The sequence below is a fragment of the Pezoporus occidentalis genome, unplaced genomic scaffold (genome assembly GCF_034315485.1).
Source record: "Pezoporus occidentalis ecotype Australia unplaced genomic scaffold, CSIRO_AGI_Poc_V1 ctg19, whole genome shotgun sequence".
NCBI lineage: Eukaryota > Metazoa > Chordata > Aves > Psittaciformes > Psittacidae > Pezoporus > Pezoporus occidentalis.
The window spans coordinates 911565-939561 of NW_026913748.1; the positions used below are offsets into that span (position 1 = coordinate 911565).

The 27997-nt window shown below is 44.5% G+C and overlaps 1 long non-coding RNA gene across 2 annotated transcripts; it reads left to right on the plus strand.

The window, feature by feature from the left end:
- On the plus strand, window positions 1–27616 carry LOC134162454 (uncharacterized). Of its 2 annotated transcripts, none has more exons than XR_009964328.1 (3): window positions 1–49; window positions 24701–24785; window positions 27116–27616. It is a non-coding gene; the product is annotated as an uncharacterized LOC134162454 (long non-coding RNA). The 2 variants fall into 2 exon arrangements; XR_009964327.1 differs by lacking the exon at window positions 1–49 and adding an exon at window positions 21755–22071.
- Window positions 27617–27997: the final 381 nt, after the last annotated feature.

Below are 27997 nucleotides of genomic sequence, written 5' to 3' on the forward strand. Positions count from 1 at the left end.
GCTCATCCATTCCCACCTGCACTTAAACCCAGGGATGCCTGCCCTGCAGGTGTGAGTGATGTAAATGTGTTTAGCTGGTAGCTCTTTCAGTTGGTACACAGCATATTCCCCTGAAAGATAAAAACCCATTAGATTAAGTGTGGAGCTCTATTTCTGCAAGGCTTCCGTGCCACAGATGGTTTTCTTGTTGTGTGTTGTGGCATCTCTGTAAGATACAGCAGGAGAGAAAAGCCTGGTATTTCAGTCAGTGGGGAGGTACAGCATCATATCAGGACTGAGGAGCAAGGAATGTTGTTGTCCTGGCTCACAGGAATATTTGCATGTAGACAGTTGTAATTTACAGGGAATAAATGAATCAATTTAGGTAACAGAATGAGGCCAAGCCTCATCTGTGCTTTTTTTTTTTCCTTCCCTGGCATAAAAATAGTTGCACTGCCTCCTAGCAAACTCGATTCTGGACTGCATTTTCCTGTCTGTTGTGCCGCTTAACAGTTGTCTCATGCTATGTATTTTAGGATGCATATTTTGCTAAACAGGGGAAAGTGATTTCCCATAAAAATGATAAATCCCATTGTAAATTGAGGCCCAAACTCTGTGTGAGATCTTAGATTTTGACTACTGACTGAGGCCTTGGGTGATAAGATTTAGCGTAAGCTGTCCCTGCCCACAGCAGGGGGGTTGGAACTAGATGATCTTAAGGTCCTTTCCAACCCTAACAATTCTATGATTCTATATAAGCACAGCATTCATCAGCTTTCAGGATGCTTGGGCTCTAACCGTAAGCTGGGTTGCTTGTGGCATGGAAGGTATCAGGAAGTTACCTGCCGACTTCAGCAGTGCTTGGAATAGGTCCTCCATAAACCACAGGTGCACTAAATCAGGTTAGACCATTTCAGGTTGGGCTGTGTGCCTTGGGGTGAATCCAGAAGGAATCACTGTCAGTGATCAAATATTGATATATTGACATACCTACTGATGTTACTGCAATTTGAGTCATTTATGAGTCCTTGCTTAGCAGACACGTAGAACTAGGCTAACTTAGAGCCTGCATTATCCATGTGCCTGAAGAGCAGGTGGCCAGTCAATGCTCAGGTGGGGATTATTGCTGCCGACGGTGTTAGAAAGCTTGTTCTGCACCTGCCTCCTCCTCATAACATGCACGCAGATAAAAAAAGAGTCCGGTTCCCTGGCACTGCCAACCAACCCCTCCAATCTTTCAAAAACAAATACTCACCCTGGACTGTAAACTAAAATAGAAAATAAGAGTTACCACTATCTTCTATTGACTGTTGATTGACCTGAGCACTCTCCAATAGCGAACATAAAAGATTAGATATCACTTTCCATACAGGTGTTTAAGCAGGCCATTTATTTTTTTTTCCTTACTGGGAGACTGAATTGTTCAAAGTTCTGGAAAATACCTGTGTGCAGCTTTACAAGTGTACTTAGTGAAAGGAAGGCATTGCCTTTTGCCTTCAAAGGTGATGATTTACAATGTCCTGTCTAGTGTTTCCAAAATCAAGAGTTTTGTTTAAGCTTAGCAGAATGTACTGAAAGGAGGTTTCTGACACGGTGTGTGTATTTACAGTGCAAACACAGGGACAGGCTTTTTAGAAATGAATTACTCAAAGTGATCTCACACAGGAAATAGCTAGCACTACCAGGGATGAAGAGTCAGGGTCTCCTTCTTAGAGACTGACATAAGCCAAGAGAAACACCACCAAAGAATAGGTTCCATGTGGTAAAGCCAGCCTGGGGTGGGGAGGGATCAAAACAAAAAGGGAGTTTCTACTCAGAGGAGAGAAACAGCATCCTTGACTGTTATGCACAGTTTTGAACCCCAAGTTCACTCATGGTCTTCAGTAAAACAGCTATGATTTTTTCCTTTTTTAAATACATAGGAAAGGGAATGGAATTTCTGGCAAGGACAAATTCCCCAAGCTTGGTTGCAGTGCTGAAAACAGCTCATGAAAACTTTAAAATCAATTTTCAGCAAGCACTCACATTTCTTTCAGTAAAGACTGTGCTACACCCTTCATATCTAAACCTAACAATGATTTCTGGCTTGTTTCTTGAATGATTTGGTATTTCCCAAATACATGGGGGTCCTCATTTCTCCTGAAGTGCTACCAAAAGCAGTCTTTTGCAAGAATTTGAGATGGAATTTCTGTTGCAAATATCACTGCAGGTGAATTGCAGTGCAAGAGAAACTTTGCTTGGACAAAAAAGGCTTTCTAAACTGGCACTGAAGAATTAAGGGGAAAAAAAACAAAACTGGATTCAGCTTCAGCTCCCAGCATCAAAAATGAAAGCACATAATTACTTAAAAAGTGGTTAGCCTGCAATGGAAGGTCTTTGCAGCACTTAGCAAAGAGAAAGAATAAATCTGTCCCTCTACTTCTCTCTATAAGAATAAGTTATTTCAGAGTCAAACTGTCCAATCCGAAAGGATTTATTCATCTAAGAGATTAAACACAAAAGCTATGTTGACATTTCTACCTGGCTTTTTTCCTAATTAAGACAGACTATTAGGCAGTGGCTGATGCTCCTGTGATCTATATCCTTGTGGCTACTTGAAATCAAGGACAAGATTGTCCTTTCCTTCACCAGTGTGTTCACTGGTGTCCCATGGTACAGAGCAGTCACTGAAGAGGTGCTGTGTTTTAGTTGCTGATGTGTTTCAGGCATGGTCAGAGTGTGGTGGCAAGCTATTGAACATGTGATGAAGGCAAGGTTAGGTCCATGCCGCTTGTTGAGGGTCTCCATGTGGACGTTCTCAAGCCTGACAAACCACACACACAGACAGATGTGGGATGGGTCTGGGACAGATGTGAACTCTGAAGAGCTGGCACTGGCACTCCCACTTGTGCCTGGCTCCTTGCAGCCACCACATATTCATGTGTGTATGGGGTGGGTGGGCAGCGTGGATCACCATCACAGGGACTGTGGCACTTTTCCAGACAATACAAACACAGCAATTTGATCTAGTCCTATTTAAGACTCATTTCAGATGCCTTTACCTAAAACTGCATTCCCTCTCTTTTGTGTGGTTACTTCCTATCTTATCTTGTGAGGAAATATTCCTACTTCTTTGCTTGACATTGATCCTGAAAGAATTTGCCGCCTTTTAGGATTATTTTGAAAATGCTTTCCTGTGATTGCTTCTTGACTGATGATTTGAATGGGGAGATGATAATTTGTCTTTTAAGGCCTTCATATTTCTTGGTCTCAATATTTTCTTTTCTGTGAGCTCTACAAATCACAACTACCCATCCACCCTAAAGAGGAAAGGGTTAATGCCTGTTTTAGATTTCACTGCAGGATTTGAATTCAGGAATTGTGTAACTTCTTCAAAGCCAAAATACATTTATTAAGTGATGACCAGGTGTGGGCTTTAGCGCACCCTAATGTGGTGTTGGGTTTTCCCTTGTGCACAGTCCTTATACTGTAGGCCACTGTTATCTCCAGTCTTGAATATGACTTTATTTTTTATGAGTATGATGCTTTAATTGACAGTGATTTATGTAACAGGAATAGATTGGCATAAATCACTTCAGAATTTTTCACTCTTCAGGCTGTAATACGCAGGTTGTTGTGTCCCAGCCAGGAGGTTCAAACTGTAAGCAAAGTGCTGTGCTCATGAGGCTGCATAGGATATATGCTCATTTGCTGTACATATCAGACTCTGTATCACTAACCAGCTATTCAACAGAGCAGAGATTATGACCTCCAAGTTTGTTTATGCGTCTGCTCCTTTGCCTGTGGCAGATATGTGGTCAGTTCTCTTTCCCAATAATGCAGAGCAGAGATCTGCCTCCCCAGTTTCTTACATTTCTGCTGAACATCCTAATCTTCTACTAGTCTCCAAGGTGGCTCTGCATCAGCAGTCAAGGACTGGAGTCCTGACTGCACCGTACCCCCTTGTGCTGCAGCAGAGAGAAGATAAAGTGCTTAAGGGATCGAGCTTATTGCAACCTTGCTTCCTCTCTGGGCAAAGGCCAGCTTGGGCTTTCCAAGCATACACTGCATCCGTTGCTGCCCAGCTCTGTACTGCCTGCATTCAACCCCTTTGGGGATGCCATAAGCCACAAGCCTGAAACTAAAAATGCAGTAATAAAGTCAGTGTGTACCTGGTGCTGTGTTTGTCATGGAAGACTGCAAAGAAAATTGAAAACTTAGAATTGGCAATAAAAAATAGGAACATGTAAAGTGTTTTTCCCTGTTTCAAACTGTACCTCAATAAACAATCAGAAATCAAGAAGAGGGAGGCACAGTGCATGCTTGGCTGAGTCTCAAACAGGGGAAAAGATTGTGGTTGTGTTGTGAGGGAGTTCAAGGAAAAGACACCCTTTTGGCTCTGAACTTGATAGTTCAAGGCTGTGCATGTGCTGACAGAGTGCTGAGCCCAAGCGAATACTCCTGGCTGAGAGGAAAAGCCCCTGTGTGTGTCAGGCTGATAAAGCTGCTGATCCTGCTGCAAGTGTGTCTGCATGGCAGTGTGATCTTCTATGTGGAGGTACAGCCCCTGTGGGCACTGTGCTCCCCTGGATTCTGCCCCTATTTCAAACTGCCTTGGGCAGTTTGCTTGTTTTAAAAATGTAGCTGCAAAGCTTCCTTTCTCTCCCCTTGTGCTTGTTGAAATTGTCAAATCTGTCAGAACTATGAAGGAGTTGTATCTGGCACATATACACCCTTATTTCCCGTAAGCATTGCTAATTCAAGTGTTTCTGGGGGTGCTTATGGATGGCAGAACACCACAGAGCCCATGAAGGGTTTCATGGCCACTGGATAAAATCCATGCTCTGCCCAGTACATTCACAGAGATCCAGAATACCCTTTCTCTCAGACATACTTTAAAAATCTCAGAGGAATAACCAGACACAATAACTAAGTATCCATGTATTCAGTCCCACAGCCTTTGTAGTACAAGGTTTGAGGGTTGGCAAGGTGAATACTGCCGCATAGCATCCAGAACTTCTGGTACCAGAAAAGGGGTGTTGACATAGAAAAGAGTATCTGCATAGCTGATCAATAAACATATTGACTGAGTTCTTGACATTGAAGATGCTAGATTAAACTTTGCCTCTGGAGTCTGTGAACCTTGCACTACTTCTAGACCAATATAATAGTAGCATAGCCTACAGCCAGTCACTCTCAATCTGCTGGTGTTTCTCAGACCTGTCTGCCATTCATAGAGCTAATTTATACACATAGATTCCATGTCGTCCTCCTAGCATGTGTGAATCTGCTTTCCTAACCACCACCAGAAGGCTCAGCTCAACAGCCTCTCTTGTGGCCAAGCGAGCATTAAGACTTAGTGAACTTCAGCTGTTGTGTCCAGACAACCCAATGTCCTTCCACCATTACTTGTTCAGCAAGAACCACAGCCACATTCACCTGAAAGCTAGGAGTATCATCTCAATCAGACCATCACTTTTGAAGTCTTCACTGACTAAGGAAGAAGGTATTTTGTAGCTTCATGCTGCGGCATGAGGGATGAACTACTGTTATGGCATGCGTTTCCATGCTGGATGTGAGTCACTAAAGATGGACATGAGAAAGCATGACCATTATAGGGAGAATACCCATGCCGTTGCTGTCCTGTGGTGCAGTGTGGAAATAAAGCTCTTCTTTATGTACTTAGCTGCATGAATTGCTTCCAAGATGGCATACTTCCTCAGTGTTTAAGCCAGGTGATCCTACGGATATTGTCTTTGAAACAAAAGGTGCTTGGCAGGCATTTTGGCTGTGGCATTTTGATAGGAAACGGGAGTATTCCAGTGTGACTTTGCCTCGTGATCCCAGAAGTATTCTCACGTGGTCCAAGCACGGATGCACGTCGGAATGGCCAGGCTTGGTGAGGGCGCTGTCCGTGGTGCTGCCCCGGCCGCGACGGGGGGTGCCGGTGTGTATGCACGTAGGGGCATTCAAGTCTGTGTGCATAGGTGTGTGCCGGGGTGTGCTTGATTCTGAATGAGTATGAAAGGCTGAGAGAGCTGGGGTTGTTCAGCTGGAGACTAGAAGACTTGGGTGAGACTTTAGAGCAGCCTTTCAGTTTTTTAAAGGGGGCCTATAAGAAAGATGGGAAAAGACTTTATAACAGGGCCTGTTGCAATAGGACAATGGGTAAAAGAGGGCAGATTCAGGCTGGTCATGAGGGAGAAAGTCTTTACAATGAGGATGGTAAAATACTGGAACAGGTTGCCCATAGAGATGGTAGGTGCGCCATCTTTGGAGACGTTTACAGCCAGGTGGATGTGGTTCTGAGCTACCTGATCTAGTCGAAGATGTCCCTGCTCATTACAGGGAGTTAGACTAGATGGTCTTTGAAGGTCCCTTCTAACCCATACTGTTCTGTAATTCTGTGATTACATGCTCATGGGGGTGTGTGCACGATTAGATGCACATGGGGTGCATCTATGTGCACCTGCATTCAAGTATGCATGTGTACAAGTGCATGAGCACCATAGATGTGTGTATGGGTTGGTGAATGTTCTGAGGTATACTTGTTTATATGTTCGGTTATCCATGCATGCAGGAATGTATATACATGCAGGTATGTAGTTGTGTCAAGTTGTGCATGTGCATTCATGTCTGTGCATATGGGCAGGCTTGTGTATAAGTGTGCCTGTCAGCTTGTAGGTGAATTGTTGTCTGCAGGTTTGCATGTTCATACATGTCTGAACATTCATGCATTCATATGTACCTGGGGGGCTTGACTGTATGCACATGTCGGCAGAGATATGTGCGGGTGTGCATGCCTGTAAGTATGTGCTTGCTCACACAGAAGGATGTTTAAGTAGCAGAAGATTTTCTTCAGCAAGTAGGCATTTTGATAGCACTTAAAATGCATAATTTATTAGCAGTGGATTAATGTCTTTGTCACACTCAAAAGCATATACTGAAATGACAAGATAGTCTATTGTTAAAATTTCAAACAGCACCAAAACATGTCATCATATTTGTTTATTGTAATGGCAGCCCTCTGCAGAAGCAAAAACATTCACTCTAATAGTAATATTTAAAAGTTTCATAATTAGTATATCTTATCATCACACACAGAGTCAGACTCACAGTACAACCCTCAGAAGTTCATTTCAGGCCTGCAGTTTTCAAGCCCTGCACAAGATAGAGAGGTCAGTATGTGCCAGAAGAAACGTATGAGCTACTATTGCCTTCATCTCTCTCTACTTCTCTTGTTAGAAATACAACATTGTTTTAAAATAAATTGAAATATTTCAGAAGCCTTTGAGTGATTGTGGTAATCGTTTTTTCTCTGCTTGATGCTGGTAGGGAGAAAAACTTATCCCATTAGTTGTAGTATTCCAGCCATATAGTAGAAATGCTGCTGGTTATTGAACAACTCTGAAAAAACTTTCTGCTATATCCTGCCAAGCTTGATTTATCCTGTGAACACAGGCACAGACACCTGTGCTCCTTGTAGCCCAGGTGTGGGATTGAGTATTTAAGCTGTTTCTGGGGTACCAGAGAAACCAGCCAGCAAAAAGAGCCCAGCAAAGCTGTTCAGCAAAACCCATCTTGCAGCTGATGAGATGTGTGCCATTGTTTCATCTCTGGGCAGCATTTCTTCTGCTGCCCATCAGATAGAAATCCATTCTTGGATCTATTCAACAGAGGCATGGCCTGCTCATTCTGTTGTGTGCCTCTGGTGGCAGGCACCTCTTAATGCCTGTTCTCCCTTACAATTAGGCAGCCTTTGAGGAATAGTCTTCAGCCTAGCAGGTATTTCACCAAGCATAGAATATGCCCCCATTTTAAGAATATACTAATTCAGGTTTGAAATTCTGTCCCCCCTTGGGGTGATGGCTCTTCCTGCAGAACTTATAATTCATGATCTTCATTTATAGCTCACCCCAGGTAGCAGTTGCCCAAATGCAATCACAGCTAAGCCACAGTGGAGAAGTCACAAGCTTTTCTCTGTATTTTGATGGTGTTCTGGCAGACATCAAATCATTTCCCAGGATTTTAGCATAGGGGAATTATTTTGGTCTGCAAGACACCCACAGCAGCTGCTTCAGCTCTGGCCAGATCTGGAGCACCATAGAGGCAGCTGCTGGTGGGCTTTGCTCTCACCAATGATCTGGGATGTTGTTCCCATTGCCTTGTGCTCTTGTATTTGTAGGCCGACCTTTGCGCACTTACCATCCTCTTATGGGAGTGAAAAGGATGAGTAGTTCTTGCCCCTTTGTTTCAGAGAGCAGTTCATTGTCCACTCTGTTTTCTAACACAAAATAAATAAGGAAATCATTTCACCATTATTTGTTAGTTTGGCTGGATTTTAATAGGGGTGTAGGGCAGCTGCACGGAGCTCTCAGTGTTTCCTTAGAAAACCTCAGGCCTTAAATACTGAAGTAAAGTCTTGGAGAGGGCAGAGAATGACAATGTACTTTGCCCTCTGTGATTGGTGAGGGTGGCAAGTGGCTATAAAACGTGTTGTGTGATTACAGGGAAATCTGCTGTGTGATCAGTTATCCTTTAGTTTCATCGCTTCGCCAATAAGTCATTTTGGATTTGTGACACTGTCCAACAGCACACATGACCAAGACTGGGGATTTAGCTTGCCTTGGTGAATAGGATCTGCACCCAGTATGTCAGAGGTGGAGGTGCCTGAAGGAAGGTGGGGGTTTAACTTTGCTCCCTTCCTTAGCAGATTCATGTTGCTAGGCTGAAAGTAAGTATAGGATGTAAAGGGAATTATACACAACTGAAAAAATCCATTTGGATTTACAATTTAATTCAGAATATTTTTTTTTTGTTGTTGTTAGAAACCAGAAAAACACAAAACAACAGCAACGCAGCCCAGCCCTTCTAGGACCTCTGAATGCAGGAAAGGTACTAATTTTAGCTACTTATCTGGCCCATTGCCTGGAAACCTCATGCTCTAATATTTTGTTCTCCACCACCCCCAGAATGCAAAATGGGTGATTATCCTTACTTTTCAGACGGAATCTGAAATACAAGGAGGCAAACTGTAGGGCCAAATTGTAGGCCAAGGCCCCAGGTACTTGGCTTTTTCAGCTTGCCTTTCACTGTAACACACCTCAGCTCATGAAGGCAGGACTCTCAGCTTCCCTTTTTCCCCTTCCAGCTGCAACTTTTGTCAAAGGTTAGTAATCAGGATATGAAAGGTAAATAGCACTTTCCACCAAAGGATCTTTGTCAAGATAAATACCTCTCCATGAAGCAGATTGACATCAGAAAACAGCTGAAGACACAGTCTGAAGCCTCAGCCCCACAGGATCATCAGGAATATTACTGTCCCGACCTAATGAGCTACCACTGATCCTAAACAATGTCTGGGACAAAAGGCTAGAGGGGGATTCTATTCTATGATTCTATGATTGGCTGCCCTCACCCTGCTGCCAGCAGACTTCTGACAACCCATTAAGATTATAGCTATTCAACGCTGTTCAGACAGCCCTTTTTTTCCTTTTTTTTCCCCCTAACAACTCCCAGCTAATGAGCAGACAGCTTACTTTTATTTTGCACAGGGAATGTGGGGCTAAATAGGCGTTTGTGCATGGCTCTGGAAATGGAATGATCTGCAGGAAGGAGAGGAAGAGACCAGAGGTCTTTCAGAAATGCCCCTCTTGCCTTCATTCGTCAGGCAGAGATGCTTGGCTGAGGAGCCCTCCTCACAGGGATGGGTGAGAATCTGAGGCTGAGCCTGCACGCGTTGGGACACTGAGAGACAGCCTGGCCCTGCTGCTTCCTTAGCTTTGCAAAAATAAGCAGCGGAGGTGAAGCCAAGACCCAGCCTGACATGTGCCTTCGGCTCCAGGCGCTCCTCAGACACTGCCCTCGCCATGTGCCTCCATCCGCCTTTACTATAAAAATTCCCGAAGGCGCCAGCCTCTCTCTCCCTGTGCCTGCCATACCACCCCCCCCTTTCTCTTGCACTTTACTAAGTGATTGGAGTTGCCCTCTTCCTTTCTGCGCCTTCCCACCTCCTTCAAGCTCACTCTTCAGCGACAAGCAGCATCACTAATTGCTTTTTAGGGTCTCTTTTCTGCTCTCTGTTCAAAATTCAGGGGGCATTCCCTGGCCCCATTATGCTCCTTTCTGAACCTTTTCAGCTTCTTTTACAAATTTAGCACTTTCTGTGCTTCAAAAAAGTTTGGATTTTTTTTTTTTTTTTTTGGGCTAGAATATCCCCTCCTTCTGCAGCCCCCTCCCTGCCAGAAAAGCACACGCACGGGCCCACCTCCCATTGAATGGGGGGCTTTGTGCAGGGAATTTCCGGAACACAGCACAGGGCTGGAAGCGCAGTGTGAGTGGAGGGGCTTTGGGCAAGGAGCCTCCCTTAAGCCCACCCCATTACCACGGTCACTGTTTGCCCTGGGCTCTCTAAAGGGACTATTGTTGCCTGTTGCCAGGTATTCCCTAGCAACACTTAAGCCAAGCTGCCTCCTCCATTTATGGCAGAAACTTTTCAATGGTCTCCAAAACACGTGCTTGTCAACTTGGGAGAATACCTTCAAACAGACACAGAGGGGGAAAAAAATAATCCCAAGCAGTCGCTTCAGTTGAAATATGTGTGTTGGTGGTGTTTTTCACTTTCTTGTCGTTTACCTTAGATCAGCAACCCAAACAATTGCAATTTGAAGAAGAAAAAAACTATCCCTGCCCATCATCTTCTCCCAACCCCAGTCCCCCACACTACCAAGCCTTTATACTGGTGGGTGGGTTGGCGGACGTAGAATAGATGGATGATCCCTTGCTGCACTTGAAAACTTTTTGCACAAAAGATTGCTTCATTATTTTAAGCCTGATTTTGATTCCTTTGTGTGCCAGAGCCCTTCCAAGAGCCACCATACTTCTTGCGTTGTTTACTGGCAAATATTCTGTTGCCAATAGGGGTGTAGGGCTGGGGAGAGAGACAGTTATCTACCTGTACAACAAAGGTGTAGCACCACTAAGTTGTATCACCAAGCAGTTGAGGTAATCGCTTGCGGTAGAGGCTGGGTTTGAATACACATAGAATTATAGAAAGGTTTGGGGTTGGAATGCACCATAAAAATCACCAAGTTCCAATCCCCTGGCCGTGGGCAAGGACACCTTTCACTAACAGGTTGCTCAAAGCCCCATCCAACCTGGCCTTGAACACCGCCAGGGACGGGGCAGCCACAGCTTCTCTGGGCAACCTGTGCCAGTGCCTCACCACCCTCACAGGGAAGAATTTCATCTGTGTATTTATTCCAGGAAGGACATGTTTCCCTACTTGCATTTCTCTGTCAGTTTGTCAGGTACAGACAGGCAGTAGCCTAGTCAAGTTCAAAGAGGGAATTAAGCTGCTACCTCTCCAAAAGCATGCATGCTGCATCTCCAAATGTCCAGGTGTAGTGATGTAGTGATGTGACAGAAAAGCTCTTTATAGCAAGTGTCCCTTGATAGAAATAGTCTTTGCTCTTTGCATAGCATGTCATACAAAAGGTTCTAGTGTAAACTGGTGTCTTTGCCTACTAGCACCATATTATTTGCAGATTATTACTGCTTACAAAGCAGTAAAGTCATTGTTACTGTTGGGAAAATCTTATCAGATAGGAGGAACATGTAAGGTGAGGTCAGGATTTATAAAGACTGAAGCAGGATATTACCCAACTCACAGTGAATTTCAATGGGCTATGAGCACCTCTGAGCTGACCTCCCATGTACCCATGCAAGCAGTAGGCTCATTTCCACTGCCATGGAGGAGAACACACAGCTGTAGCATCAGCACCATGTCTGGAGTGATAATGTGAAGTTTTTCCATATGCAAATTCATATTGGTTTTCATGATATATCTATTAAAGCTTCAGTACATCAACATGACATCCTGGCCTGGGCACTTGTTTCTTAGCTGTAGCCTCAAAGCTGCTGAGGTGGTCCCAAAAGCTGAACTGCACAGTCATGCAGTGCGATCACCATGGAGGCCTTCAGAGTTGAAGCAAAGCCTCAGAAGTGAAATGGGATTGGTGCTTTCAGATAGCCTCAGGTCTGATTGAGAGGGAAATACTGCACTGCTGTTTGCTGCTCTCCTTCCACAGGTGGCAGAGGTCAGAGCTGCCTCTCTTGTTCTCACCAAGAAACTAAAGATATTGCATAGATGCTGTTCATTCTGCATATGATTTTGGAATGCGACCCTCTGATGAGCTGTCAGGCATGCAAAAACATAGTAATTCTCTTCTACGACCTATAACTATGGAAGCTACTCAATCAATGAGAGTGTGCTTTTACTTCAAAATGATACACATTTTGTGATAATAGATCTTTTCCCAGACATGATGTCTCCACAGAGAATTAAAATATAGTATACCCCATCTGTCTACAACTGACCCTACTGCTTCTACATCCCCATTTGCCATGGAGTAGTCCCTGCTTACAGCTCAGCCTTCAAAACTCAGTTCTGTTTCTGTTTTATAGAAGTACTGTAATTAGAAGATGTTACATTTCCTGTGTTAACGTATTCCCCTGCAGAGCTTGACATTAGAGTGAATGCAAACGGTTTCATGAAGTGCAAGATTAGGGCTGTTTAAATAATTTTTGTAATTGAAAATGTGTGTCTTATTATCTCTCAAGATGTTTTAGATTAAATTAATGAAGTTCACATCTGGAGGAGTAGATATTAACCCTTTGTGTGTTTCTGATCCCTTAACTAGGTAATCTGAAGCTCAGATTTTTGGTCCAGCCCTTATAATTTAACTGTTGTTAGCTATGAAATATATTCGGTTTTAACACTTGCTGTTTATTCTAGTAATCTCTGGATTACAGTGCTTGTCTTACAGAAAATAAAGCAAAAACTAACAGCTTAATCTGTGGAAAGTCAGCCCAATAGTTCCTATTAAAACCAACAGAGTATACAAGACCTATCAAGAGATGCCTATCTTGGCCTGCATTTAGTCAATAAGCAGGATAAAATACATTAGAAGGCCAAGATTTTAATTTCTCATAGTGTTGTGCTTCTGCATGACCACAGGCAATGTAGAAAAAGGGTGTTCCTATTCCTTGCAGTCTCTTCCAGGCTCGTGGCTGTTAGGTTTTTTAGCCCTATGGCCCCATTTTACCAGGTTTTGTCATATAAAGGTGCTCAAATAACTAAAAAGAGGCATGGAAAAAAAGATTCCCCATAAAGGGACTGATCCCTCAATATCTTTTCTTTATTTACAAGGATTAGCTTCTAGCTCCTGTCTTTGCAACTGACTGACATGCATCCTTAAATGTGATTCTGTAAAATGGTGATTCTGTAAGCTGGGCAAAAATTACAGTTCCACAAGTTAAAAGTGAGAAACAATATACACCTCTGGACAAGCTGCTCTTCCATAGACAGGCTTCCTTAGAAATAGCTGTGATCATCCCTGTTTTCCTTTCTCTAATTGTATATTTCTGACTCCCAAAATAACCCATGCAAATGGTGATTACGACTGTCAGCCAGTATTTGCCAACAGCCAGCATGGTTGGTTGTTACACTCATTTTAAAGACATGATCTACTAGCTCAGATACTCACTATCCATTGGTTTGGCAAATAGTCATTGATATGTATGGCAGTGCTTGAAGGCCAGGTTGGACGAAGCCTTGGGTGAGATAGTTTAGTGTGATGTGTCCCTGCCCATGGCAGGGGGTTGGAACTAGATGATCTTAAGGTCCTTTCCAACCCTAACTATCCTATGATTCTATGATTCTAAGTAGTTCTGAATGATTTTGGGGCAGATTTTTGAGATCCTGGTGAAATTAGTTGTTTTCTCATTGCCTTGTGGAAGATTACACATTTGTCCACATTCTTAAAGCTACCATACTTTTACCTAAACTCACTTCCTCTTTCATCAAAGGAGAGGCCTGGCTTAAGTCATTCTCAGGAACACATTAGTATGTGCCTTGCAGCTGTGTGTAAGAGTCTCTAGCTTCTTTAATACTTGAACCCCAGCATTTGAACTCTGGCCTTCTAGGAGTTCTGAGACATCACTAAAGACCAGAGTCCTTCCTCCTAGAACATCTGGACTAAAACAAGTTGCCAAGAGTGAAGCTGAAGTGACTATTATTCCTCCTCTGTTCATTTGAGTTGGGCTTGTTCATCCTGGAGGAGAGAAGGTTCAGGGGAGACCTTTTAATAATCTTCTAATACCTAAAGGTGGCCTACAAGATGTCTGGAGAAAGACTTTTTATAAGGGCATGTAGTGACAGGGCAAGAGGGAGTGGCTTTAGGCTGAACAAGGGTAAATTTAGATTAGACATGAGGAAGAAATTCTTTACTATAAGATGGACGAGGCACTGGAACAGGCTGTCCAGAGAAGCTGTGGCTGCCCCATCCCTGGCAGTGTTCAAGGCCAGGTTGGATGGGGCTTTGAGCAACCTGGTCTGATGGTAGATGTCTCTGCCCATGGCAGGGGGCTGGAACTGGATGAGCTTTATGTGTCTAGCAGTTAAATTTAATATGCATGCAAACTGATGGTGACCTCAGTATGACATGTCCATCTAAACATAATTTCTCATACTGCCAAGTCACCCAGTTTCAAAGAAAATGAGTAATTTTCTCTGTACTTTCTTTATTGTCCAACCTTATGGTTGTTGCACACTGAGCAGTCCACAGAAACATAGGTGTACAAGCATCACCTGGGAGCTTACAGTGTATGAAATCCCTTGGGATGAGAAATCAGAGGAAAGAAAGCCTGACCTGTCCCTGTCAATAATCAGTGGTAACATTTGAGCCACACCTCAGCTGAACCTTTCTTAAGGTTGAAATGATTTAAATAACTTCTCCTTCTCTGTTTATGCTCCTTTCTCTGAATTGGAAAGGAAAATGTCAAAATACTTCAAAAGACCTGGTTGTAGCAGGCTTCCAGTCTGCCTGGATCCAAGGTGGTGTGCTAAGAAACCTGATGGACAGCTCATCATGTCACCCATATTTCAGTTCGATTTGTAGATGTACCTGGTCCATGTCAAGTGTGAAGCTGACTTACTCAGATAACTGGGAGCATGACAAAATTTGAGAAAGAGCTTTTCAAAACCTCACCAGTAATTCTGGGTGTTCAGGGAGAGATACCTTGAAGAAGCTCGGTTGTGGAAGGCATTGGAAACTTCCTTCCAGAAAATGAATCTCCTGAAATGTTCCCTCTTGCATACCCAGACACTGTTGTCTTCAGATTCACTCATGACCTCTGAAAATCTCGGTCCAGTTCACCTTTAAGCAACAGTTCAAGTGAAGGTCACTAAACACAAGGAGCTAAGAGGTGATGACCAGTGTGAATGAGGGTTGACCTCATCACACTGCCTAGCAGGTGGTTGGCTGTCTCACAGAAAACATGACCCACATTTGAAACAGCTGGTTCCAGTAGAAAAGCCAAGGACATAGCTGTTGTGGGGACTGCGTGTCAGTGATAGTTTTCCCACAGAGGGTGGTAAAAGTCTGATGCCTTTTCTTTCTCCCATGCAAGTTACTATCCATGTGGATGCAGAGATACCAAGCAAACTCTACTCACACAGAAAGAAACTAAAGAGGCTTTTAAATTAGCATTCATTGTTTGATGACTTCCCCACCCTTTTCAGAATCACCTGTTGGATCCCAGACAAAACTTTTCCTCTGAATAAACCTGCTCTGGAACTTTTTTTTTTTGTTGCGTGAAAGTGCTTACTTTTTTGTTTTGTCAAGGAAGTCAAGGAAGAGGAGTTCCAAGCAGATTTGGAGACACCACCCGCCTGAGAGGACAGGTGCTGATTTTCAGAGGCACAGGCAAGGCTGGGAGCTAGATGCGTTGGCATCCTGAAAGTGAAATCTGAGACGTTTAAGAGATCCACACTGCTTTCTTTGCTTCACTCTCCATGTCAGGAGGAGTGGCTGTTTCACACAGCCTGATAATGCCACTGCAGCAGCAGGTATTTGACTCTCTGAAGGGCAGTATCTTCAGTTATTGACAAGCTCTGGCTGTCCTGCATAACCTCTGCTATGGGTATGATAACCACAGGCTAGCAAAGCACCACTGAAAGGTTGTTGACCCCAATCTAGTCCATCCCTTTGCCCTGAAGGCAATGTCAGCTACACCACTATTCATAGATTAATAGACTTAAATTCACAGCAGCACTATCGTGGCTGTACAGCAGTGTGCTCACAACTGATTTTATTTATTTATGTACGTACTTGAGGCAGAGATTACTTAAAAACCTACAGAACAGTAGGACCTCTATGGCACATTATTGTGGGTTGGCACAAGGGTGAAAGCCCCTGCATAAAGAAGGGTGGGTAAATGCTGCTTTGCCTGAGTGTGTTCATAGACAGAGGTTTCTTACTCTTTCCTCCCCATCAGCAGGAAACTGTGACAGCTCTGAGCCTTCTGGTTACTTATTCTTTGCTTCCTATTTGTCTTTAGTATTAAAAATGTTCCTCTAAACAGGTGCTTTCTAACATGTTGAACTCTGAAGCCAGAGCATGTGAGCTTGTTGTTGCCTACAGTGGGATCAAAGAAAGGCCTTCTTCCCAAATAGCTTGGAGAAATCTGAGTCTCCACACTGGACATGGACTAAAGTGTGATGCATTTGCTTAAGTCTGGATGTAATGAAGCACTTACAGTTTTACTTAACTCTGGAACCATGCAGGCTTTCTAAAATCAGGGTCTCTGTGCATTATGTACAGGACTAAGAGATACCATTCATTATGAGAGTACAATATTATTATGAGGTTTCAGTGTTAGCACAGTGGAGCGCCATCCTTGTTTAAAGCTTGCAGGTACTTCCATAATAAAAATTATAATGATGATGATAATAATAGTGATAATAATAATACGTATAGGATGGATCTGGTATACGCCCTTCCAGTTCCCAGCTATGTGCCCCTCAAGCCAGGCAAAAAGGAAACCAAGATTGGATGAATCATTAAAGTGAATGTGACTTCAATGAACTAATACCAGAAATCTTTCAATTATGACGGAATTATTTGGGCTGTATCTAACAACTAATAATGGAAGCAGAAACATGTATTGATTATTCTCTATTTATTTTTTTCATATGATAACTGACATCCTTCTGAAAGATGGATTTCATCTGTTGCTCTGTCCTTGCTTTTCCTGTTTACATTTACTTTTATTGAAAGCAACCTCACAAACAGGAAGTATGGATTTTCCAAGATGACTCTCATCAGGATCCATTTTTTGAACAAAAGAACTTTATAGAGCAGTTATTCTACAGACACTTTTTACCCAGATACTGATCCAGTTGAAATCTATAAATAAATCATCATAACCTATTCCTGTATAGAAATTGAAATGAAGACAAAGCTTTTGCTTCAAAATCTGCTTAGATTTTCAGATTTCATTTATGGCTTGGTTTTCCAAAGATTAACTTTTCTTTTTCAAGCTGCATTAATAGCATTAGGCCTCAATTAATCAGATTCAAAATTTGGAAACAAAGAAAGTATTTTGTCTGTATAATCACTGAGGGGCCATATACCAGGATCTTTTCTTACCAGCCTTTTTAATGATTATTTCAGTCCAGATTTTTTTCTTTTTTTTTTTAAGAAACCGCTGAAATCTAGGCTTTGAATTTTGTAAATGAGCCTGCTGCCCAACGCACTTCTCAGCAAGATAAGGACAGAATGGCATTTGCAGAAATGTTTAGCTATCTCTCTAACAATCCTGCTTGGTTGTGGGCCCCTTGGTAACAGCTTGGCAAATCTGCAAAAGGAATGCGACTATATAGTTTGTGTGTGGATTGTTGAGTCATTATAGCCTCCAAATTGCACAGCAGATCATTAATCATAGGCCAAGATAGGCAATCACTGCAGAAACCTGATGAAAAGGCTCCAGAATAATGCCTGCTAAATCATGTTTAACATGCAGACCTTGCCTGTGCAGATATGGAAAGGGGGAGGTAAGGAAAAAAAATTATTCCCCTTTTAGGAAAGAAAACTTCTACTTATCTTTGATTTGCATTCAGCCCTCCCTCAATAGTCTTTAAGCCTGTTATTTAATTCATTTTGGTGCCAGGTCCCATCACAAAGCGAAAACCCTAACCAGGAGCTATGCAGTCTATGACCTCCAAACCCCCTGTCTTTTCTTGTCAGTTCTATGTCATTTGTGCAGTTGAACTCCACCAATTTGAAATGCTGACCTCTTCCATAGACAACCTTATTCTCCTTGAGTGAAAGAAAGGGCCAAGGCCTACAAACCACTCAAGCGAGAGATGGCAAGAAAAGAGAAAAGTGGTTGACTCGTAAATCAATTTCCACAGCCCACCCAAAACCCACATGGACAATAAGGACGGTATTTTTTAAAAGTTGTGTTGTTGTGGTTTTCTTAATTGAGCTCATTCTCTTCAGAGAAAGTTTCGAGCAAAGTAAAATTGTGTTTTTTCAGGGTGGAAAATTAGACGAGATCCCATGCGCGACCCACTTCAGACCAGGGTATATTTATATCAGACCTCAGTTCCCACCTGTCATCCCCACGGAAAAGGAGCGCAGCCTCACAAACAGGTCTTTGTCCGTGCTGGCAGAGGTGGCAATATCTAAAGAAAGAGAAACATTTGGGGCATAAACCCACAGTTGGTCCATGCAGTGCCAGTATGCAGGAAAAGCGATGGGACCTGGCTTTGTGCTGCACAGCCTGCCCACATGGGCATGTAGCTGTGCAGCTCTGTCTTTAGGCCCCTGTCACTCCACACGCGTGTCTCGCCTTCATGAACCCCCTGGTGCGCTGTAAGCAGGGAAGGAACATGTGCACGTATGGGCTGAGCTGAGCCAAGCATACGCATCGTGCTAGAAACCCCCCTCCACGCGATGAGGTAGAGTTTTAAAGACCCATATTTCACTCCCTGGGGGTCTCATTCTGCCTGTGTTACTCTCTCAAGAAGGCTTCCTGCTCCTCAGGTGGTCTCATTGGATTCAATGATTGTGTCTTTGAAGAGCAGCTGCAGAAATTGCCTGGAGCACATCGTGCCCCAGGCCTGCCATCCCCACTAGCAGATTTCCATACTTCAGAGGCCCCGATTTGGCCATAGTGTTTCTTAATGGACAGTCACATCTCTGGGTTTAAGACTGGGAAATCCTTAAACAGCATTACCCGTCTTCCCAATAGGAAAGAGCACCCCTTCCCTGCCAGGCTGCTGGGTCTTAGTACTGCTTTCCTAGGATCATAATCCACTGGAGCACAGGATGACTAGTTGTCAGCAGAGGCAGGTCTGTTACCCTTAGGTTGATTATAATAAATGAGTCTTTCAAGATTTCTAGTTGATTTGGCTTAGTTTTAAATGCCCCCAAAATTAGTGCCACTTACAACATATTCATATAAACCCATGGCAGAAAATAACCTCTGGAAGGAATTAATTACAGTGTCACTGCCTTTGGCTCTGCATGTCCTTGAGCTGTACATCACTGAAGGTGGTACCATCACATGCCCCCATTTTCTTCTTTTTTTCCTTCAACTCCTGGCACTGGCTCTTTTTGGATTGTTCAAACTCTCTCTCCACCTTCTCTTTCTTGAAACAGAATGATGGTACTTTGTGATCTAAAAATCTTTGATGTCTTAACAAGCAAAACACAGTGTGATGAGTTGTTATGGAGGTAGGAGAGTTCCTCCACCAGGAGTACCTACAACGGCAGACTAGCTCCTCCAAGGAACCTGGCCTATTGCACTGGATTTTCTTTAAATTGCTGTGAAAATGCTGATGGGATACAGTCAACAGGAGGGGTCTCTCATCTGGGAGAGCAGATGCTCTGAAGGAATCTACTTGTGGAGCCTGCTCAGCCAGCGCGTCCCCTCCAGGTCCGTGCCTGCTTGCCATGGGGCTTACTGGCTCTGAGCCCTTGGGCAGAAGGGAGATTTGGAGCTGTTTATACCACTTGACCCTCCATCCATATGACCTTCCATCATCTGGGGCCAGCTGATGCTAAGCAGTAAATTAAATTCAGTGGCATGCTGTCTCACTTCTCAATGGCGTTTTAGTGTGAGAGCCGGAGTCCATAGAGCAGGGCTTATTACACACTGCTACGGCAGCTGGAGCTGAGGGGAGTATCAAACTCATTACCTTTTATAATACGCCCACCAATGGAGCTAGGTGTGCTGTAGATGGATTTGTCAGGGGCCAGTGCTTTTGTTTGGGCATGAAGAACTGAGTTAATCTGACAGGCAAGGCTCCACATTATGCAAAAGGAAGAATTCAACAGATGCATGTGGATAAAAATAATCAATGTTTTCACAACCTGCACCTCCAAGTAAGTGCAGCAGCATCTGTAGCAGTAGAAAGGACATATTCACTCCTTGCTCACCTCTTTTCCTTAGCAAACCAAGGCTTATGGCAAGTGTTTTGCAAAGTTCCACTTCAGATCAGTGAAATCCTTATGTGTTACCAAAGTTTCCAGCAATAATTTTCTTGACTTGGTCAGTCAGCCCTGTGTATGTCATTGTCTAGACCAAAAAAAAAGCAGACTACTTTGCTCCTGTATGTGTGAAGTAAGGTACCAAAACCTGCATTTGCCTGTGATTATTAGTATTCTAGCACACAGTTCCATGCAAAGCTAAACTTCCAACATCTTTTTTTGGAGTTCAGTGCAACTTATTTTAATAATCAATGTGCATTCACCTTATTTTTCAGCTAAAAAATAAATGGCATATGCCAGTAAGGGGAACAAAATGGCAAAACTAGAGAAGAAAATTGGCCCCAAGCTCCCTGGCTTGGTAATCCATATCTTGAATCTGCCTATCTAGATCCTCAGATGCATAATGTACAATGATGATGAAGTCAGAAGAACAGGGTCTGCAGGAGCATCCCTTGCTGGCTACTGTCCATACAATACAGCAGTGCACAGCTAAAATGTCAAATTCAAGAATAACCCATTCGTCATTGTATACTGTCTTCCTGGCAGTTTCATTGCTTAAGATCTTGAAGGATAAGAGGCTGTTTCTGAACTTCTGAGCTCATTAGTACTTACTGCTTACAGCCACTGGCTTACTGATGGTGTACAGTGTCTCTGATAGAGAATAAAGAGTAGTTTACAGAGCTAGGAGGAGGTGGACTTAAGGGAATGCAGTGACATTGTAAACCTTGTCCTTTCAGTGCCCCTTGATTCACGTTTCACACATCCCTGTTAGCAGGACTAGGCTGTTGTATGGTAGGTGGGAACCTCACACAGGCCCATCACTGAGGTAGCCGATTTTAATTTCCTGTTTTCTTAGACAGGGGGATGGCAAGGATATATGTGTGTTGTCTCAATTACAGCAGCAGCAGCTAGCAGGCATGCATTTAACAGCCGTGTTAATAAGGCACATGCTCCTGGTCGTGTCTCACAGAAGTCGCTGTGCAGTCCTTGCTTCTTTTCATGCTGTGGTGGCATCTGGCACAGCTAGATCCTTGTTTGGGTTATTTAATTGCTTCTTTGCCTGCCTCATGCAAACTACATTTGTAGCTGGGTCTGACGTGGGCTTTTGGGCACTTGGACCTATGACTGCATTGCATTTAGTAAGCACTCTGCTCTGTCCTGTAGGCAGCATTTCACATAGTCATCCAGTGACTTTATTCAGTTCACTGGTCCCCAGCATTATTGTCACTCTAAATCATTTACCAATACAATTTTCACAAACAAAATTAGTCATTGCAATGTAGGTGTATGGAAGCTGTCCCACTCTGGAAGGATTCATTAAAATTCCCATAATAGTCTCCTTGTCAGGGCTCTTGCCTGCTGTCTGGGAAGTATTTCAACAAGCCTGTCCTACTGTTGTGTTAATTAAACATTGTTCTATTTATAAATGCTCCATTGGTCAGTAGGAGTTCCCCACACAGAGAGCAAGGAATAGCAGTAACTAAAAGTGATGTGCCAAGAAGACGGGATTTGGCCATGCAGAGAAGCCAAGGGACAGCCCAGTCTGAGCAGAGTGCTGCTCATGGACCTGTCATTGTTCTCATCACCTGCCCCTGTGGCCATGGTGGTCCTCTGACAGAAACTTTGGAGAAGGGGAGGAGAGAAGGAGGTTTGCTCACTGCTTCTGCCAGCAACTATTTTATTTCTGTTTGTCTTTACATCAAAATCCCTTCACAGTGATGGCCACAAAATGTTGTAGAAGGTGAAAATACATCTGGGTTCAGAAAGAGACCAGGTAGGTGAATGGAGGATAAAGCCGTCACCCTGCTGTGCTTGTCTCCACTCCTGCCAGCCTTCTCTACAAGCCACTTGCACAAACACGTGTCTCTTCTAGCATATGCATGGACATGAGGAGAGGGAGCCCTGGGGTGCTGCTTGCTGCTATAGGATCATCTCCTGGGGCTGCCTCGGTCTCAGGGATGTTGGCCCAGTGCTGCTTTTTCTATATGCTCCCTTTCTGCTCATCAGTCCTGTGCTGGTGTCCTGCCCAGCAGTACACGGCAAGTTGGTTTGGTAGGAAGCCTCTTTTCTTTCCATGTTTACCGTGACTTCTGTCATAGCATTTTGTACTGCCTTCAGTGATACTGCAGATCTGTACCATCCCCCTTTCTGTATAGATGGGAGCAATTGCCAACGTTTTTACCCATCTCTTTGACTTGCTGGCCTCAGAGGCAGGAGAATTTTGCCACCATCCTCACCAGCATATCCCTAAGAGGCAGAACCCAAACCTTTGGTAAAGCCCAGAGGAATCTGGGATTCAGGTGGGTATTATGAACTAGTATTTGCAGTGAGATGCTTCTGAAAGTTATGTCTGTGCTTTCCCTCTTGGTTTGTGCTTGGTCTGTCCTGGTCTCCTTCCACCCCACACTTGTTCTTGATATACCATGCTGGTGAGGGATGTGGTAGTGCTTTTATAAAGACTTTTGCAAATGGAACTTAGCCTAGAAGCTGGTCCACAGACTAACTCTCAAGCTGTGACAGCCCCATATATGAGAAACTGGAGGCTGAAGACGTGGAGAAGAAAGAAGCAAAAATTTGAGAGTAGAAAGTGTTTTGCCAGGCTCATCATGGAAACCCATCTTTCTAGATCTTTACCTGGATGCTCAATTCCAACTTCAAAGCATTAAGCATGCAAAATCTGTAAGAACCACATGAAACACTGGTGTACATCTGAGTGGCAACACAGACAGTGAGAGAAGAGATAAAGTTGCGCTGCTTCTTCTGGGGGAGCAGTACCTTCAGTCTTGAAGGATATGACACTGATAGTGCCCTTTCTAGGTCAGGGTTCACAGACCAGCAGACCAACATGATGTGCATTATGGTAACCTAAAATGTGGTTTGCCTTTAAAACTAAAAGACAATTAAGCAAAATGTGTCCCATTCTGCTGCCTGTTCTTCAGCCTTTTGGGTCAGCAGCTCCAAATGCAGTTTGTACGGCATGGAGGAATAAATGTAGACATTGCTTAGAAGCTCTAAGTAAAAGTCTCAGGTCTTTGAAGAACATTCTTCATCTGAAAGGCTCAAGGGATTGGTTATTAATTACCAGTTGCTTATAGACCAACAGTCTGATATAATACCATTTATTGTCTTGAAGTTATTGCTGTCCCACAGTGACACAGCAGTGGCTGTAGGAAGGACTGTACGTTTTGTGTTGTCTGGTTATACCACCATTCTCTGGTGCACCAGCAGAGATGGAAAAGCTAAAACCTCCAGTACAGTGAACCATGCACTTAAATGTAACTGATGTTTAAGCAGGCAGGCTGGCATCTTGCCTTGCTCTGGGAAACCCTCCATCACCCTCTTGCAGGTCCTTGGTAAAGCAGGGTGGGGAACTCCTCTATGATATTGCCCGCTCCAGCTTTATCCTGGATGCAGTGCTGGACTTTGCCCTCCTGCACTGTCAGTCACGCACCTTTCAGAAGCACTGTGTTCACCTCTCCGAGTGCATACATGAATTATTGTTTACTCAATGACAAATCAAACAAATTCCCTCTGCTATTCAAAGCCAACCGCAATGATAAAAGAGGGCTGATATCCAGTATTATTAGCTTCGATTAATGTCTTCCCTTCTCTTGACTGTCTTTATTTCACATACAGGTGGCTCTTTTCCTTTTTTCATTTAGAAATGTCATCACTACTTAATTAGCAACGCGCTGTTACCTGAAAGTAAAAGCAAGCCATATGGCAGGGCTTTAATCTGCACTGTCACGGTCTAATCCTGTCGAAATGGCTTCCCTTTTCAGTCAAAACTGCATTTCACACTTTACTAATATGGGGCTTTTCCTTTCCTGTTCCAGAGTAATATAGCCCTGCCAGTGCAGTAAGTGTAAATTGAAGTAGCTCACAGCTCCAACCAGCAGCAGGAGGGGAGAGTGAGCAAGAGAGTGGTGTGGCAGGGGAGGCAGGAATAAGGACCCCATCCCAAAAGGGGAACATGCACTCTTTCCCTGATCTGCTTCTGTGAAATTGGACCAAGTGAGTTTGGGCTCCATTTCACAATCCCCATTCCAATCCCTACCCCTATCGCAAAGGCCTGGACTGTGCCATTGGGGCTAGTTATAAGGGTCTTTGTAATTTTTACCTTTCCTTCCCCAGTGCTATTGGGAGTTTCTAAAAGCAGAAAACAAGAAACCAATGTATTGCTACAAAATAGGAGCCACCAGCAGAAGACCTGGGCAACTTGACTGCTGCAGTTGTTACAGGGTCTAAGAAAGGGCCTGGTGGGTAACATTTTCAAAGGAATTTTGCTCCCAGGCAGCTTCCATGTAACATATAGGACAACATTCAGATGTTTGCTCGGATTTATCAGAGGAAGTGAAGCTCTTCTGGGGAAAATACATAACTGTCGCTTTCTGGGGTGGCAGATAAAGAGCACAAACAGGATTGAATCCTGCTCACAATGGGATGAAGGGAAACATAGATTATCTGTCCCCAGGAAAAATAAGGAAGGTACTAATGTGCACTGGCTTTTTCCAGAGCACTTTGCATAAGAGCAGAGTCTGGATCAGTGACTCGCTGTGTATTGCCAGCTTTTTCATCTTTCCCCAGTGCTGCATATCCCCAGATACCTGTGAGGAACTACCTGTGGTCTCTGTTTAGCAGTTGTGGATCTCAGGACCAAATCATAGCCAGCAATGAATCTAGACAGCTTCAGCACAAGATCAATGCCTCCTCAATAAAAACAATTTCTCCTTTACCTGTCCTTCCCTGCATTTTTACCCAACCTCTCCCTCTGCAATTAGTACCGTAAGTACCAGATAGCCAGACAGAGAAAGAAAAGGGACCTCATGAAACTTCTCCTCTCTCCTACCAGTTGTTTGTGTTTGCCCAGGACAAACATGTCAGAGCCAATGTAAGAACCAGTGCTCAGTGGGTCACTTCCTCTGCTTACATCATTCTGCGGACACACCAGGCTCAAAAGCTGCTGTAAATGCCTGCCTTCTCTGAAGGGGACAGCAAGCACCATATTGACTGGCTGCACTGTGCTGCTCCAGGGTGTTCGTGGGATGGAGGGCTGGGGATCCTGTCCCCCAGGCCAGAGCTTCTTCCACATAGGACATGTAGGAATTACACAGCTCTCCAACCAAAGGCAAAGCCTGACTTGTCTTTCTTTCACATGCTGTCTGAACTGTGACACTGTGTCCCTTTTCTGATATAACACCCTAGAACACCTCAGATGAAGCTTGGATATACTCCTTTTCTTCAGTCACTTCATAGTTTGCTGAAATTTTAGTTTTTCAACCCACAGTTGAACACTACAAGACACAGCAGTATTCTTCCCTGCTCTTCCTTCCCACCTCCGCCAGCAAAAGGCTGGCTATGGAAGTACTAATTGGGTCCTTACCAGATATTAACATATACATGCATTTGCAATGGGACAGCAGTGGCAACAAGGAAAAAAAAAAATAAGAGAGAGAAGTGATGGTTAAGTGGTTAACTGAGGTTTTACTTGCAGTAAGAGAAGGAGCCAATCTCTCTTATAATTTAAATGCTTTGGAAAAATCTGTGTTTTAGCCAGGGAAAGTCAAAGCCTAGATGTTCACTTACAGGTAGCACAAGGGAGGATTTAAATAGTTTGGTGTCCTTGACAGCAGGTATTTCACTAGGGAAAAAGACTCGAGCATGTAGGTAATAGGTACAGGTATTTAAAGCTGTACATTGAAATGAGTGTTCCTACACAATCTAAAGAACAGATAGCTCTGCTGCTATACATGAGCACAGCTCCTCTGACATGAGGTCTTTCAACCTGGTTGTAGGTCAGACACACCAGACATCTGCATGGCCACAGATGGGGAAACTTAGAAGTGGTACTTTGGAGGAAGCAGAAAGCAAAGGCTGGTAACAGCTCTGCCATGCTGCTGTTTCACTGAGCACCTCAGGTGTGCTTTGCAGAACTAATGCAGGAAAAGGTTGAAGATGCAGAGAGACGGCGTGAGTGTGTGTGATGGTCCTTTCATTCAGGAGCATGAAAGAAATGGATGAGTATCAAGAGAGAACATCCAGCTGCAGGTCCTTTTCCCTTCTTTTTTTTTTTTTTTTTCCAGCTTTTGGGTGAACCGCAAAGCCGAGGGGGACTGTTAACTGCCTGGGCCTGTCCATTTGTCTCCCTCTCTCTCTACTTCTCCGTCCTAAACCCCCCTCCCTCTCCCCTCCCTTAGCTCAGGAGGGTGGAGGTGCGATTCGCTATGCCAGTTTTTTATTTCCAGCACGCTTGACAGGCTGGGCGAGGAAGGCGTTAATGTTTTCTGACAGGCCCCCTCTAATTGTTGGAGCTTTTCTTCTCTGCCTTTTCTGTGAAATTCTGACTTAGGCGAGCAGCATAACAAAATGCTCTGGCATTGAAATGTGCGTTTGCACTACACTGGGCTCGGGGAAACAGCATTATTCATGAAGATTTTCAGCTGTTTTTGTCTTTTAACTAACCTTTGAGTTTGATCAGAGGCTAGCCGGGTTCCCTTTCTCAAAAGGCGGTCTTGGCAACCCGACAATGGAGCCAAACTGTTTTCCCTGTTAAAGAGATAACTATGCCGTTGAGTTGGTACATGGGGGAAATTAATCTTCAGGCGCATACAAATGATAGCTTTACCTCGGTCTGCAATCGCCTGCATGGGATTATTAATAGGACTGGAGTAAGGAGCAGGAAAAATTCAGTCTGGGGCAGGGAATTTAAAAAAAAAAAAAAAAAAGAAAAATCCCAACCCCAAACCCATCATCCCTTTTGATTCTTTTGATTGCATAAAGCCTGCGATTGATTCCTCACCACTTGCCTTTTGCAGCAGGAATTAGCCCTGCATTGTGCGCGCTGACACGCTAAAAGCGAGCTGGCTTGGGAGCAAGAAGTTGCTGTGCCCCAGGACGGACCGGGGTGGAGTCCGGAGGGGTGTGGAGGGGGGGTTTCTCCCCGCTCTCCTCTCCAGGAGGGGAGACCCAGGGTCCCCCCTACACTTCGAGACGAGCTAATCCCTGAATACACTGAGTAACAGGCGCTGCATTACGGGGCTGCCCTGATCCCCCGGCCGTGGCCGCGCCGCCTCGCCTTGGGCAGGTGCCCGCTCTTCTCGCGTGCTGCCCGCCCCGGTGCGGAGGGAAGCGCGGGCGCGGAGAGGGGCGGAGCGGTGCTCACGCAGCCCCCCCCTCACCCCCACCGGCCCCCGCCGCGCCGCCGCCACCGGGATAAAGGCTGAGGCGTGACACGCGCGGACGCAGCGCTGCCCGCTGCCTGCCCGCCCCCCCTGCCGCAACCCCCAGGTGCCCCCGGGAGCCCGCACACAGAAGGCAGGACCTGCGCCGCGGGGGGACAGCGGGGGAAAGGGCAGAACAGACACACGCAAAAAGGAATGAAATCCTAATAAAAATCAAAATAAAGGAAAAAGAGAGGAAAAAAAGTTTTTAAGCAGGGGAAAAAAACGGTGTTGCGGGGCTGGGCGCCTCTCCCCAGGGATGATCTCCGGGGTACCCCCGCCGCTCTCACCTGAGCGCGGAGGGTTGTGGGGAGCGGCGGCTTCGCGGAGCCAGCGCTGGTCCCACTCGCTGGCGAAGTTTGGTCATCGGAGGGTCCCGTGGGGAGGGTCAGCGGCTGGAGCGGGAATGGGGGCGAGGGTAGAAACTCACGCCGAGGGGACGGTCCCGTCCCCCGACTGGGGTTTGGGTTAGGGTGGGCA